This window comes from Cervus canadensis, chromosome 15 (assembly GCF_019320065.1).
Source record: "Cervus canadensis isolate Bull #8, Minnesota chromosome 15, ASM1932006v1, whole genome shotgun sequence".
Taxonomy (NCBI): Eukaryota; Metazoa; Chordata; class Mammalia; order Artiodactyla; family Cervidae; genus Cervus; species Cervus canadensis.
Genome location: NC_057400.1, coordinates 73529519 through 73542518, shown reverse-complemented (window position 1 = coordinate 73542518; position 13000 = coordinate 73529519). Strand labels below are relative to the sequence as shown.

Below are 13000 nucleotides of genomic sequence, written 5' to 3'. Positions count from 1 at the left end.
AGCCCAGGAGCTGCTGGGTGTGTGCACAGGATGGAGGGCAGGTGCTGGTTCTGACCTCAGGAACACTAGTGTGCAGGTCCAAGACTGTGGCCCTGCCAACCACAGCCTGCCCACCCTGCGGAAACTGCGGTGCTGTGTGCCCTTGGGATTCGGCTGCCCTGCGTCTCCCCCGCCAGACCCACTGAGGTCACAGCTGGGCCTGAGGGCGGAGTCGGGGCAGAGTGCCAGCCCGTCCATGTGCCCACCATTCTTCCCCTGGATAAAGTCGATTCCCAGGCAGTCAGAAAAGACTCCTGCCTGGCCCCTGGCAGTACACAGTGTGACCACAGGGCAGAGGCCTCCCCAGAGAGGCAGAGTGAGAGGAGGAGGCCCTGTCCAGGCCACATGACTCCCAGGCAATTCCTGAGCTATGATACATATTGCTGTTTTAGGGAGAAAAACGGAAAGTAAATATTAAAAAAACTAGTTTTCAGGTCCAGCACAAAACTTTCCACAACCCTGAGCTTCCCTTTTGCTGTACATGGGGCAGAGTGGACTGGCTCCAGGCAACCTCAGACCCCACCAGGACACCAGCTGCCTCCGCGATGGCCTCTCCCTCGGTCGCTGCTGCCTGGGCAGGCCCGGCAGGCCATCTGAACACGGCCCCTGCTGAGTGACAACGGCTAAGGGGCTGCAGCCACGGGTGCGGATGAGAAAGATGGGATCCACACCTACCTGGACACTCGGGTCTGAGCCTGGGGACCCTCGGTAGCTCCCTGACTGTTCTGTGCCTCCGCTTCCCCACTGGTAACAGGACAGCGGAGGCTCTCACGGTATACCTGGGGCAGTGCCGTGCCCATGGGTCCCTGCAGGCCACGGCCAAGTGCCCAGAGTCCCGCAGAGCCACTGGGGGCAGAGGGTGTGCGTGTGCAGGGACCCTGACTGGGCGTCACGTGGAGAAAGCGGGCAGCAGAGTCCCCACCTGAGGGGCCAAGGCCCGTGTGCTGCCCGGGAACTGAGGGGGGCTTCAGGCACCATCCGATGGTGGTGCTGGATGCCGTGAAGCCTGGGGCCCCCGACTTCTGGCTGCCCATCAGACACAGCTGGGCAGCCCTGGCAGGGACGGCTGGGGGCCAGGATTCCACACCGGCAGCACCCTTCTGGAGACTGCACTGAGGGAGCACTCAGTCAAAACTTGCTAAACGAATTTAAGGACTCAAAGAGGTCCATGCACAGAGCGCCAGGTGGTTAAGGCGACAGCGGCGGGCCCACAGATCTCAGACTCCTGTGCCAGCTGACTCTGGGGTCGGGGGTCAGAGCTGGGGTGGACTGTGGGGGGGGGGGCGACTGCCATACACAGTGCAGGCCGTCACCCTGAGGGTGTGCTAACACGGTGACCCTCTGAACGGCAGCTCCTCTGGGCATGCTCGGCTCGTGTGTGGTACCTCTGCAGGAGGCCCACCCCTGCCTGCCACCCCACCTCTGGCCCATGGTGGGGGCTGCACTCAGTCAGCGCCCCCGCCCCGCTCGGCAGCTCTGGGACTGTCCCTCCATGCCTGGTACCCCCTCAGGCTGCCTCTGGCCTGGCCAGCAGAGGGCCAGGTGGCCAAAGACAGCAGGGCTGAGGGCGGGCGACAGGGGCTGACAGACCGCCCCGGCGAGCAGCCTGTGCCCTGTGGCAAGTCCTGTCTGATGCCCACTGGGCCCCCTTTTGATCCAGTGATTGGGGTTGGGGGTCCACTTCTGCTCTGGGGAAGCCCTCCCACCCCCCACCATCCCGTTGCCTGTCTCTGACCCACTTGTCTGAAATGTGACCGCATTTGACTTGATACAAACGGTATTTTCCGCTGGGCACTCTGCCAGCCAGGCTTCCAGGAAAGCAAAGGACAGACCTCTCCTTTCAGGCCTGGGCTTCCTGACTGAGGGATGGTCTGAAAGCAGGACGCAGTGGGCCTTGAACTTCTGCAGGGTTCAGACCGGGGGCCAACAAGCAGCCTTCTGTCTGGGCTCGTCTGAGGGGAGCACGCTGCCTGCCTGCCGACCTGCTCGCTAAGGGAATGGGGGGCGGGGGGCTGTGCCCAAGCTGCAGCCTCTCCTTTGGGACAGAGGCTGGGGGGCTACAGCGACTGGGGGAAGAGGACTCCAGAATGGCCAGGCTGGGAGGCTGGACAGGTGAGGCTGTGGTGCCCCAGGCAGGCGAGAACTGTGCTCCCACACTGTGTAGTTGCCTGGCAGGGCCCCCCCTCACAGGTGACATCAGAAACCTCCAACCCCCTGGAGCCCATGCGTTCCACCTGCCTCCATTCTCTCCTTTGGGGAGCAACGCATCAGACCTCATGGCTCAGCTGCTTCCGGAGGGCGGCTACTCGCCCAGCTGGGCCAGAGGAGGGGGGTCAGAAGTCACCAGGGGTCTCCCCCCAGGACCCTGTACCATCTTGGGCTGCGGAGAAAGCCCACCCTCAAAGCAGCTACGTCTCCCTCCATGACAGGCAGGCAGTGTGGTGAGTCTGAGCCCTGTATGCCTGGCTGATGCCTGGCTCTCCCCTCTGGGGGACCCTCCCCTCTCCCTGCCACTGGGGAGACGTTAAGGGCCACAGGCCAAGTGTGAGTCCCAGCCCTGTGACGTGTGACCATGGGTGACGAGCCCTTTAGGCTCTTGGTACCTTGGTTTCCTCATCTGCAAGGTGAGGGCCTAATGGTAGGGTGGGAGTGAGGCAGGCCTGGCACCCAGGCTGACTGCTGACACAGCCACTGTCTGTCCCCAGACTGCATCCCTGGGCAAGGACACCTGCTCACCCCACTCCCAGAATGTACACAGCACCCTGTATAAGCGGGGAGCACAGGAATCGGGGCTTTCCCCAGCCCCTGCCTCCCCGACCACGGTCTGGCTGGAGGACTTCCTCCTGTGAGTAGGATCCCCGAGGATCCTACTTCACCCAGGACTTGGAGGAGACTCTCACTGCTTTGAGACAGTGAGACAGCTGAGCCCACCTCCTGTAGCAGTGACGCAAACACAAAACCTCCGTGGGTACAGGTCCTCGTTTTCCAAGGACACCGATGCTCCAGGGAGGTAAATATTTACATGTGAGCCTTTCAAGCTCGTAACTCCGAGGGGAGATGCTCGCCCACTGCCCACGGGCCACAAACGCCTGCTGTGAGCCCTGGAGCTAACTCTTACATGAACGGTGTGGGAGGTAGCCCAGGCGGGGGCCAAGTTAGGGGTTGCATGCCAAGGCTGCCCTGCCCCAAGTGCCTTTCCAGGAGGATGTGGGAAGCTGTTCTAGAGAAGGGTCATGCAGGGGTTAAGTCCTGGGGTGTGGCTGCTGCAGATGGGGGGACCAGGCACCTGGCTGGAGGTATAGTAGGCTGGGGGCTGCTGAGGTCAGTCCTCTGGGAAAGCCCTGCCCATATTTCCATCAGCAGGGGAAGGGAGGTGCCATGGCTTCAGAGCACTGGGCTCCAGGTTCTGGTTTTGGCTGCAGGATCCTTCTTCTAGCCTGTTCTCACTGGGACCTCACAAAGCAGAGGTGATGGGGGTGAGATACGGCAGGAAGACCGCCTGTTTGGCTTTCTGGGCTTGTGCAGCTGCTGCTCTGGGTGCTGCTGAGGACGGACTCAGATGAGGGTCCCGGGGCCTCCCTGCTGCAGGGGGGATGATCAGCCGGCCACCTGTCTACTCACTCACCCTTCCGAGCCTCTGGCTGGGTCCCTACCACAAAGGGGTCCCAGAGGAGTTCCCAGGTCAGCAGGTACATGCCCCTCCCATTCCGGCAGGTGTACGTGGGGCCATCGGCACAAGGACAAGGACACGTCTGGTCCACTGGGCCCCACCGGGTCCAGGCACCAGTAAACCAAATGCCCAGACCCACAGGCAGTAGCAGAACGGTCAGGGGGAGCTGCCCGCCAAGCACAGCACGCACAGAACTTCGTACTAGGACACACAAAGGGACAAGCCACCTCTCAGGGAGATACAGCCCAAAGCTGTGAGTAGGTGAGCATCTGGAGGGAACCTCCGTGGCCAGTAACCACATGAGAGGATGCCCATCTTGCCTGTCACAGGAAAAGAAATGTGTGCTAAGACCACAGAGGACCATCTCACTGGTTTGGCAGAAATGGCAACACCTCACAAGCCAAGTGGTGGGGGCCTCAGGCACGGCTAGGGTAGGAAGTGGGGTGGTGTGTCAGCGGAGCTCGTCTGGAGGGCGCTGGCCATGTCCAGCAGAGCCGCGGGTGGCCTGCCTTCCCTGGCTTCACTTCCGGGGACACGGAGGGTGGGGAAGTCCGGTCACTGTCACCTGGCCTGCGAAACACGTCTCCCATCTGATCTTGGGACAAAGCAGAAGGAAAAGGACATGTGAGCTACACACGCAGGTCACGGAGCCACACAGATAAGCCTCATGCACCAGGCCAAGCGACGGGAGCGAGCAGAAGGTCGAGCGCAGTCTGACACAGGTCTAGACAGTGTGGAACGGCAGTGGTGAGGGTGCTCTCCACAGGACCGTGTCCACAGTGAGCGCGCGTGTACGGGAGGGCACAGGTGGGACTCGAAGCAGATGGCAGTGTGGCGGAGGGCAGAGGCGGGGGCATGGCTCGCGGGGGTCACCCCGGGACACATGAGCCTGCCGCTCCACCCCTGGTGATGTCCGCAGGCCAGGGCCAGAGATGAGGGCGGATCCCTGCACCCCTGGCTTCCTGCGGGGCAAGACCGGGGGACCCACCTGGCCTTTCTGCCCCTCCCTGCCCTCTCCACTGAGCTCTTCCTGGCTGGGTCTCTAGGCTTTCAGGGGGGCAGGCTGGAAAGCTGCTGCCCACCCAGACCCCAGGCCTAACCTGCACTGTCCCCACAGCCATGACTACAGGCAGGCAGAGGCTTTCCGGTGATCCAGGGAGCGAACAAACCCTTTTGGTAAGCGGTCACATGCAGGGAGGTCCCCAACGTCACAGCCTGGGTAGGCAGGAGACCCCCATGGCAGACACAGCACACCCCAGGTCATCCTGTTAGAAGCCCACTGGTGCCTGCGGACAGCCCAGATAACTGCCCAGACTTTAGCAGCTGGCCCCTAAGCTGACCAACTCAGAGCGGGGACAGGAGCCAAGTTCCTGGCCGCTTCTGAAGGGCTCTTTCCTGTCCCCAGAGAGAAGGGATATGCTGTAGCCTCTTGTAAAAAATAACAGAGTCCCCAGCAATAGGCACAGTTCCAAGTTCTTACCTATGAGGCAGGCACTGTCGGCAGACCCATGTTACAGATGGGAAAATCAAGGCAGAGAAGCCACAGAGCTGGCAGGTGGCAGAACCAGGCACTCACCCTAGCTGCTGTGGCTCCAAGCCTGGCCCCAGGCTTGCTCTGCCACCACCCCTGGCATGGAGCTGGAGTTCCCCGCTGGAGGCAGGGCCTGGCCACCGGCTGCTCCTGCTCCCCCACTGGTGGGCGGCCCAGGGGTGACCTCTGTCCTTCTTTCTCCCGGAGGGCAGAGATAAGCTGATGGAGCTGATAGCCTGCTGGGGAACAGCACACTCCACTGAGTCCTCCACGGCTCCACTAGGCGGGTCAAGAAAATGATGCTCAGAGCGGCATGAGGATCTAGGTGCGGAGCAGGGCCAGATGTGGAGCCCAGACTGGTCTGACTCAGGTCGTGTCCACCTGGTGCGCTGGGGCCAGCACAGACTTCTGTGCAGGGGCCTGGCCAGCAGAGAGGCCGGGGGCCCAGCTCCTGCCTGTGACCAATGGGCAGTGTGCGTCTCCCATACCACTGACCCGCTTCAACTCTACAGCTTTATAAACTGTTAACTCCAGAGTTTTTATTTTTTTAGTTACAATTAACACATTTCCAGACAATTACTGATTTGCTTGATCCCCCGCCCCTGGCCCCCTGGGGCCTTTTAAAGTTCCCCACATAAAAGAGGCTACTGTGCTGCTCAGAGGGGACTCACACACAGCCGGATGCTCCCATGGGGCCCCAGGCCCATCCCCCTTCCACACTTGGGCTGTGGGAAGGCGCTGAAGGCCCCCTGCACAACTGAGGGCCTGGACCTTGCTCCTGGGCGCTGAGGTTTGCATGCATCCCTGGACTGAAGAATTCTGTGGGGTTACCAGTGGCCGTGGCTTCAACAGGACACACAGAACCTGGGGCGGGGAGGCCCAGGGCTCATGGGCCACCGGCTACTGGCTCCTCTACAGACTCAAATGATAAGCTCCCCATCCCCATCCTAGAGATGGGGAAGCTGACCCTCAGACGGTTGTTTCTCTGTGCCCACGAGACCCACCAGCTCCAGGCACAAGGTTAGAGAGGATCCTGGGGCTCCTCTCTCCTCCTCTGGGTCCCAGTCTGGGCTGTTGGGGCCCGGAGCTATGGGCTGGGCTTCCTGAAAGGAACCCGAGGGCCGAGTCCCCACGTACCTTAGGCCGTGGAGCCTGAGCCCCGGGGCACACAGAGGGCGGCCTTGCAGATCTTGGGGTGTGTCAGTCCCTGCAGGCAGCCCTGGTGAGCTGAGGCTCCGGACCCTGGGTAGCTGGCCGAACAGCTGACTGAACAGTGACTGAACAGGCCAACGGCTGGGGTAGGGACAGGGCCTCCAAATGGTCCAGCTGTTCTGGGGGAGCCTCAAGAGAGAAGCACAAGGGCAGCATCGCAGGAAAGGCCACTGGCCAGCTGGGGAGCTGCACGGCCTCAGCAAACCTCCCCGCACCCAGAGCCAGCTGGGAGCCTGGCTGGGGGCTGTTGATGGTGGTGGGAGCGCAGGGCTGCCCGGGGTAGTTTCTGCATTCCCATCAAGGAAAACAGGCCCCGGGTCCACACTGAGGCTGGGACAGGACATGTGTGCTCCCCAGGGGCTGAATGCCTCCTCCCTGGGCCCACCTGCTGACCCTGACATCCTCCAATGGTACCCACCTGGGTGGGTGGGGAGGGGCAGTCCGGGAGCAGTGGTGTGGGTATGTTCACATAACACTTTTCCAAAATAACAGGCCCTGTAAGCTGGGGACTCGGGAAAATGCCACACCAGGAAGAGGACACTTTACCAGGGAGGAAGAGGTCAGGCCGCATATCCCACAGCCAGACGTGACAGGGCCCTTCTCCATGCACACTGCCTGCCTGTCCCCAGCGCCCTCTTTTGTTACCATCTGCTCCTGTGACTGCCTGCAGGTCGCAGACAATACGAGTAACCTTGGTTCGAGAGCACTGCTTTGGTCGGTGCTCCTAGGGACCCTTCTGCAAAGCCCCGTGCAGAGGTGCCTCCTCTAAACCCCTCAGACACTGCAGGTCACACTACCTGCTGCCACCACTCACGTTCCTATTTTTGTGATCAGGAGAAATTTCTTCCTGTTATGCAGAAAAAAGGTCCAAATACCACTCCCCAACCCCCCCACCAAAAAATAAGACAAATCAAACTGATAGCAAAAACGTAACAACAAGAGAAAGAGCAGACTGAGCTCTGGAAGAGTCAGGAGTAAGAGTCTTGAGAGGTGGAAACCCTGCAAATGTGCCTTCTGCCTGTGAGCGCTGGCCAGTGAGGCCAAAGGACAGGCCCCCAGAGAGGAGAGTGGGCGGCCACGAGGTGGGTCTCTGTGCTGTAAATCCCCTCCAGGGAGACCACATGGTCAGGAGGGCCCACAGCCCCTTCCCGTCCTGTCCACCCCACAGGCCAGCTGAATCAGGTCCTGGCCTGAATCCCATGGCCCTTCCAGCTGGGCTGGGGTGGGGCTGGCAGCTGCAGGCCCAGGACCACCCGAGGAGGACCTGGTCACCTAGGAGAGGGGGTGGAACACTGGCTTCACTGGGCTGGGAGCCCCTGCGCTGTTCCTGGTCTCAGCTGCCAGCAGCGCTGATGCCCCCAGCAGATGCCCCTGCGCTGCCCGCCAGAGACAGGAGGATGTGGCCTGATTCCTGCCTTGCTACCACACAAGTCAAGGCTGCCAGATGTCCTCTGATAAACCGACGGCCCAGATCTGCACAGTAAACTGCCCGTGTCCGCCCAGGGTCTGGGGAGCCCACACCTTCTGCCTGGGTGGGATGCGCGATAGCGGGCAGTGGTTCTCACCGCAGTTAGTCTTTCCGGGTGGGGGCACCATGGGAGGGGGGTGTGCAGGGCACACAGGTCTCAGAACAGACAGACATTGGGACGCCAGCTCCCTAACTCTCCTGGGTCTTGACTTCCTTGTGGGGAGTATGGGGACAACTGTTATGCACTTGCTTTGTGGGAGCTGGGGGAGCTAAACAAGATGACCCAGCTCCCCCGTTCCAAGTACCCACTGAACACTCAGGGGACAAGAGCCAATGTCTCGTCTATACCCATCCATCTGCTGACCCTGGCTTCCCAGACTTGGGCCCTCACGGCCCATCACCCTCCCCTTCAGCCCTACGTGGCAGAAAGCTGCAACGTTGCTCTGGACAGGGGTGAAATGCAGACATCTGTGACTGTATGGACAGGCATTTCGGGTGGCTAGGCACACCCTGTCCACAGCCTCCACCTCCAAAGTGATGCACCGCCCTCAAGGGTACACTTATCAGGCAGGACTTCTCAATAAAAACCAGGTACAGTTTAGTCATTTAAGAAAGTCAACTCTTTAAACCCAGAACATATTTAATACCAATGAGACGGGCAGGGCACTCAAATACCATTCGTGGCTACAAGGTATAGACTTTCTGAGAAGTTATTTAACATATACATTGAGACCATTTAAACATTTGCGCCATTCAACTCAGAAATTCCACTCCTAGGAAATTCCAAAGGAAATCAGGGCTATGCAAGATATTTTATTTTATGGACAGGTGTGTCCACCGCAGCATGACTTACGGGAGCCAGAAATGGGAAATCTGCGCACTCAGCCCCAGAGAAGCAAGCATGGTGCACCCAGAGGTGAGTCAGCTGCAGCCAATAAATCACTAAGTTTTTAACGACACGGAATAATGTCTACAGACAATTCACACTATGGTTTTAATTATAATAAAAACAATAGGTATGCATAGAGAATGGGCTTCCCAGGTGGCTCAGTGGTACAGAATCAGCCTGACAAGCAGGAGACTGCAGCTATAATCCCTGGGTTGCAAAGATCCCCTGGAGAAGTGAATGGCAACCCACTCCAGTATTCTTGCCTGGAATATTACATGGGCAGAGGAGCCTGGCAGGCTATAGTCCATGGGGTCGCAAAGAGTCGGACATGACAGCACACACACATGCATAGATAATAGTCATTTTCCTTTTTTATACTTTCCTCTTGATTTTCTACCATAATCATTACTTTATAAAAAGAACAAAAAAATGAGAGAATGTGGGATTTTCCAGGCAAGAATACTGGAGTGGGTTGCCATTTCCTTATCCAGGGGATCTTCCTGACATATAGGGTCTCCTGCATTGCAGGCAGACTTTTAACTGTCTGAGCCAACAGGGAAGCTAAGGATGACGAGACCATGCTCCAACTGATGGCCTGCCACTCTCCAAGGGCAACAGCAAACTTCTCAGTCCTGCCACCGAGAAAGAAATCCTGACTCCACAAAGACCAGGGGCTTCACCAGTCCCGGGGCCCCAGGGCTGTGCCCACTGGGACGGTCTCTGACCGGGGGGCAAATAAGACCCCCAGCCTGTGCCCAGCCCACTCTGCACCACTCAGGATTTTGTAAGGGAAGTAGCTGGGAGAATAGAAAACCCTGGTCCTACATGCTCTATGGTGCTTCCGTGACAATAGGAGTCGTAGAGCCTGATGACTTCGCAAGCCAGGCACTATTTAAAATGATTGCCAGAAAGTCATTTAAAAGTTTGTCTTACACATTTGCTTAAAAAGAAGGGGTTTCTTTTTTTTCCGAGGAAAATCTAGCTCTGAGTTTCTTGACCTTAGATTCCTTTTGTCTCAACCCAAGACCAGTCTGGGTGATTCTCTCGGGGGGCCAGGCCCTGCTCACCAGTCCCTGCCACGTGCTTTGGGTGACACCTGCCCCCCTGCAAGCAGATGCAGACTTTGTTGTTTGAGTGCACTAAGACTATGATTGCGAAGGCAAGCTGCGGACTGTCAGGTGCCACAGAAATGCCCCCAGCTAGCCTGTTTGGGGCTAGAGGTTCTCTGGGAACAGCAGTGCACTCAAGGCTGACTCCTTGAACCTGCCTCACTAGAGGACACATGGGGGAAGGGCAGGCTAAGTGCAGCTCCCGGAGAGGCTGCAGGACCAGGCGGTGAACTTTCTTTTTGTCAGACTGGGCAGCACCGATCTGGCCTCTGGCCGGTGTCAAAAGGCCATGGACATGCCAGGATGGCAGATGGAGAGTGGCCAAGGGCACCTAAGGCAACAACGGCGCAGCCAGGGAAGGCTTCTTGGAGGAAGGGGCAGCAGAACTGAGGCTGGAGGGGGAGGCAGAGCCAGCAGAATAGTGGCAGGGAGGAGGGTGTGCTGGGCAGAGGGCAGCAGATTTAGCTGCCGGCACCAGAAGATCTCTGAACCCAGAGAGGACTCTGGGACGGTGGAGGCAGTGTGAGCGGGCACAACGAGGCTGAGGCACTGACGCTTAGACGCCTCCTTCCTGCCCGGAAGCACAGCACTGCTGGGGAGCACTGAGGGTGGGGGGAGCTCAACCAGGGGCTCCCGGTCCGGGGGGGGGCGGCGCGTCCTACTGCAGAAAGGATCCTGTGAAGGTGGCCCAGAAGCCACACTTGGGTCCCAAATGCCCTCTGTGGCTCCAAATGAAACCTACCCAATTGTAGGGACATGGCCAGGGCTACTCAGGCAGGATGCCGACCGTGGCTCCTCTTCCATCTCCTCTGGAAGAGGAACTGGGGTCATTCTGGCCCTTAGGAGCACCGTCCTGACCCTACAAGGTGACATGGGAGCCAGGGGTGCTGAGATGCTCTAACCGAAGTGGGCCTTGGCAGCGCTTAGCCACCAGCCTGCTGCCACGGACAGCCACACCTCTCTGAGGCCAGTCCTCCCTGGGGGCCTTACAAACACTCCTGGCAGATGCCAGCAGGCGTGGCAGCTCCCACCATGGACACAAGACCAAAGAGGGAGCTGCCAATGCTTTGTACCCACACCTGTCCCTCTCTGCCAAGTCAGGAAGCACTCACAGATGCTGGACGTGCCAAACCATACTCCAGTGAAGTGCTGGAATCCCATCCATCTCCATTTGACACCTCGACGCATGTCCGGCTCAGAGGCACCCAGGCAACGAGGCGTGGGGGCAGTGAAAACCCTCACTTCCCTGCACCACAGGCCCCAAAGCACTGCAGACCCCGGCACCAGGAACCGGGAGAGGCTCGGGGAGAGCTTCTAAAAGCACACCTCACAGCAATGAGACCTCTGGCCACCCTCCACCCCACCCCTAACCCCCCCACCGGGCCCAGTGCGAAGTGCTTGGCTCTAGGGACTAGAGGAGGAAAAAGGGCTCTTGCCCAGGGCCAGACCCCAAAGTGCCCTGTCACTCCTCAGGCCACCAGTCAGGTGGTCATTCCAAGCACAGGGCTGTTGCGAGGGCAGGAAGGAGGTGAGGGTGGCAGCTGAGCCTCCTGAAACCAGGCACCACTCAACACCAAGGCACCCCTTGAAAGCTGGGCACTGCCACCGCCCTTCTGGGTGCTGGGTCCCTGGGCAGATGAGGGAGCCACACCCTGACCCCCGAGCACTCTGGCCCAGCCCCAGACTGGGGGAGCTGGCTTGTAAACACACAAAGCAGAGATCTCCCTGGCTGCTCCAGGAAGCTTCTTAAGAAAGCCATCTACCTAGCGCCTGGACCAGAACTGAAGGGAGAGGTGGGAGAGAGTGACAAAGAACGCCGGCAAGGCTCCATCACTGGCCTGGAGGCACGGCCCACTCCTAGAGCAGACAGCAGAGGGCGGGCGCACGGACCCTGGAAAGCCCTCCTCCACGGCGGCCGGAAGCTGCTGAGCTCAGCAACTTCCCAGTGTGGCGGGCAGCAGGCCAACCGTGCATGGAGTCTTCCATTCCTGCTCCTCACGTCCACCTGGAGGAGGGGGTGCTGGGCATCCGTCCCTCCTGCAGCACCTGGAGACTCTAGTTGGCTTCTCCACTTCCCCCACTCCTGTCTGTGGGGTGGCTGGGCCTGTTGCTCTGGTGGACAGGCTCTGGAGAAGAGAGACCTGGGGCCTTTCACCCCTGAAGACCCAAAGAGAACATTAGCCTCAGAAGACGGGGCTATAGGAAAGCGTCCTGGTGGCAAATTAGGGCTGAGGGATACGTCTGCAGCGCAAGCTTGACTCAAGCCTCTCGACAGGGCCCAAAGGGAGGCCAGCACACTCTCCCCTCCAGGGCTCTCCCTAGCTAATTCCTTCTGGCAGATGGGACCCTTCTGACTCCCACCCTCACTGCTACAGGCAGAGAGGTGCCTGTGTGTGTGTGTGTGTGTGTTGATTGCTCAGTAATGTCCGACTCTGACCTCACGGAATATAGCCCATCAGGCTCTTCTGTCCATGGAATTGTCCAGGCAAAAATACTGGAGTGAGTAGCCATTCCCTTCTCCAGGGTGAGAAGTGCCTACCCAGGCCTATTTGGGCTGCTCAGTGTCCAGTTCTGGGGGCCGATGGTCCTGGTGAACAGAAGGATGGATGGGCAGGTGAGCAAGCCCTGTGCTCGCCTCAATCTAGCACAGAGTGGATGGACCCTGGGAAGCAGAGGGGGGCAAGGAGGTGGTACAAGGCCAGGAAGTGCACCTTTACAGATCAGACCAAGTGCTGGGCAGGCATCAGTGCTTTAAGGACCCCAGACAGGCTGACCAGTTAATTGACGTAGCCTTAAATGACCCAGCAGGACACTTCTCAAGCTGGGAGCTGCTGTTGGTGTGGGGACAGCCAAGGGAAAGTGGGAAGACCCCTTCCCTTCCCCCCAACTCTGACAGTCTAGGAAACACTACAGGAGAAGGACGAAGAGTCGAGCAGGGAATCCAGAGCTGGCCAGATACCAAACCTTCACCTTCCAAACACACCCAAGACCTTGCACCTTCAACCCAGGAATGCTGATAAACACCTACTCAGGTCACACAGCTCCCGAAGCCCAGCCTTCCCATGAACACAATCTTAAGGCA

The 13000-nt window shown here is 59.1% G+C and overlaps 1 protein-coding gene across 1 annotated transcript in view; it reads right to left on the bottom strand.

The window, feature by feature from the left end:
* HS6ST1 (heparan sulfate 6-O-sulfotransferase 1) overlaps positions 1 to 13000 on the bottom strand; it is a 39765-nt gene that overhangs the window by 24936 nt on the left and 1829 nt on the right. The window lies entirely within an intron of this gene.